General features: G+C 46.2%; 1 pseudogene; it reads left to right on the forward strand.

The window, feature by feature from the left end:
* The first annotated feature begins 2,014 nt into the window (after positions 1–2,014).
* LOC101541635 (mitochondrial carrier homolog 1-like) lies at positions 2,015–2,728 on the forward strand (annotated as a pseudogene).
* The last annotated feature ends 259 nt before the right edge of the window (positions 2,729–2,987 follow it).

Below are 2,987 nucleotides of genomic sequence, written 5' to 3' on the forward strand. Positions count from 1 at the left end.
GAATTTGGTATGTGGGCAGGTGGACATGGCTATCAAAGAGATCTGAGTAGAAGTTGTGGAAAACCTTTTCCATTTCCCTTCTGGAAGATGTGATAGATCCATCAGGAAATTGGAGGGTAGTCATCTTGGTCTTATAGTTGGTGAAGGACAGGCAGGTGTTGCGAATACTATTGCCGGCTTCTGCCGCATCAACCAACATTGCTGTTATCCTCTCTTTGAGTTCTTCCTTTATTGCTTCTCTGCACAGCTTTGCAAGCTCAGACGTTAGCGTGTGATTTCCTGAGGTTTGCGCAGACCACATTGGTGAATGAGCTCGAGAGTTTCCAAAGACTGATGACTTTTTGTGGCTTTCTCTCTTTTTGCATTCCTCACACAATCATGGAGGTGCTGAACCAATCAATCATATTCCTCATCTATATTGTCAAGGACAGCATCTTCCCATATTGCTGCTATAGTGCCAAAGAATTCCCATTTGGTGGCCATTCTGGGAATTCTCATCTTAAACTTTGCAGTCCTTTCTTCTCACTCTGTGAAGTAGAATTTCGCATGAAGAAGACAGTGGTCTGATTCTGTTTGGAATTTGGGGACAACAGCAACATTGGTCAGGCAAAGCTGTCGATAAAATATGATGTGGTTAATTTTGTTGTGGAACTGTCCACCAGGAGACTCCCATGTCTAACACTCAGATTTGGCCTTCAGGAACTGTGAAATTCCTGAACCATAGATATTCTTTGTTAACTTGATGAACTAAGACAGTCTTTCACCCTGTTTGTTCCATTCTAGGCCGTGGGTCCTGATGTGGAGTACTTTGGGTGACCTTCTAGGTCTTATCTTGGTGTTAAAATCACCAACCTTGTAGAATGTATGGTCATTATAGAACTTCTCCAGCTTCATCTAGAACTTCTCAATTTCTTCTTCATCTTAGTTGGATGCTGGTGTGTAAATGACGAAGATAGAAACTGCTGGCAATGAGCCATGTCTATTCAAATGTAAGCATTTGATCCGTGTTGTTAGGCATGCGAATGAATCAGTGCTCATGTTCAAGTTCATGTTAACCAGGACACTGACACCACCGATGCCTCTACTGCTGCATGTTCTGAGGAACAGTTCCTCTCCAGTGTGGAAGATGGTGATGTGTTCCATGCCTTCTCTTCTCAGTCAATCCAATGACGTTGTACTTGATCTTCCACACTTGCACCATCAGGTCTTTGATGGATGATTCTAATGCCAGCGTACGTGTTTTAAAAGTGCAAACAATCATTTTAGTCCTTCTTTGTTTTGGCAGCCTCGTTCGGCCCTGAGATTTTATCAGCCTTTCCATTTCATCCTTCTTAACTCTGCCATATTGGGGGCTCTTCCAGGGTCAGGGGAATGAGGTCCATTTTTGCTACTGTTTTTGGCATATCGAGTATGACACAGGTAGCTTGCCATGCTCTGGCTCTGTGGGTGAGATACTCTGGGTAGCTGACTGGGCTCTCTGAGAGGGATAGAGGCTTTTAGTGTGGCCTCTAATTGCCATTATAGGTGTTCCAATGGTTCATACCATAATTGAACCCCATCAAATTCGGTGCAGTAATAATGGATAATGGGTAGAAAGTATTTATGATGTGTCCAGAAAGCAGCCTGGAGCGTGGCGGCAGTTAGGTAGTTGAGGTCAGCTGATAAGGAATTTATCTGGTACCAGCAGGGTGAGTCTTATGGGTGTGACCCCTGGGTCCCTGGAGATTGGTAGAAGCAGGCAGAGGATCTCTGTTCCCATGTCCTGTTAAGCCTAGAGTCCAAGGTCACAAAGTTCCATATTACCTGGTTCTGTGGGTCTTCACTCCTACATGAGGCTCGGCCCAGGCATCCTGAAAGTGCCCTGTAGCATAGTTCGAATTGCGTTCCGACACCTGAGGGACGACGGGGGCTGGAGCAGTAGCCAGAGGTCCCAGCGGTGCGGCAGGTGGGTTCAAGGCCAGCATTCGAGAACAGCCGCCCCCGCCACCCTTTGTCACCACCATCAGGCCACAGAATGGATGGGGCAGCCACAAGCCCAGGCCCGGGGCACAGCGCCCTGACCGCCGAGGCCTTGTTCCTGGCACTGGGTGCAAGCATGACGGCTCTCAGCCACCTGCTGCTCTACGTGAAGCTGCTCATCCAGGTGGGCCATGAGCCGATGGCCCCCCGCCATAGAGACCAATGTGCTGGGATGAAGGTCCTTTACCTGCCAGCTTCTTCACCTATGCCAAGTACACCATTCAAGTGGATGGTAAGATTGGATTATTCCGGGGCTTGAGCCCGATGTCCAACTCTCTCTCCACGGTCACCCAGGCAGCATGAAGAAAGTGTTCCCTCCAGACGCGATGGAGTAGGTTTCCAACAGGGACAACATGAAGACCTCGCTGAGGAAGGTTGTGAAGCACACTTCCTACGAGATGATGATGCAGTGTGTGTGCCTCATGTTGGCACACCCCCTGCATGTCATCTCCATGCACTGCATGGTCCAGTAGGTGGGAGGGAATCCAAGTACAGCAGTGTGCTGAGCTCCACTGGGAAGATTTTTAAAGAGAAGGGCTGCAGACCCCCATCTCCTGAGAGATGTGGTCTTCTTGTGGGCTGTAACCTGCCGGCCCACTTCATCAATGCCCACGTGGTGGACCACAGCTTCAGCTAGGCCCTGGCCATCCAGAACTACACCAAATTCGTGATGGCAATCGCCGTGAGTATGATAAGAATATATGTATAACAATCATTTTGAAAGGAAATTCTCTTATTGACTAGAAAAGATTATTTGTGGGTCTTTTGGCTAAAGCTAATGTGAAAATAAAATTTTAAAAAGCAATTTTGAGAAATATTTTCTAATAATCTTTAAAAAAAGACAAACAGTAGAAAAATATTTTTGCTAGTGTCCAGAAAACAAATGATAAACACCTCTAAATCACAGAATTCTTATTGTTTCACTTTTAAAAAAGAAAACTTATTTTTTTGATAGGCTTAAATTTACA

The sequence above is a fragment of the Sorex araneus genome, chromosome 1, assembly GCF_027595985.1.
Source record: "Sorex araneus isolate mSorAra2 chromosome 1, mSorAra2.pri, whole genome shotgun sequence".
NCBI lineage: Eukaryota > Metazoa > Chordata > Mammalia > Eulipotyphla > Soricidae > Sorex > Sorex araneus.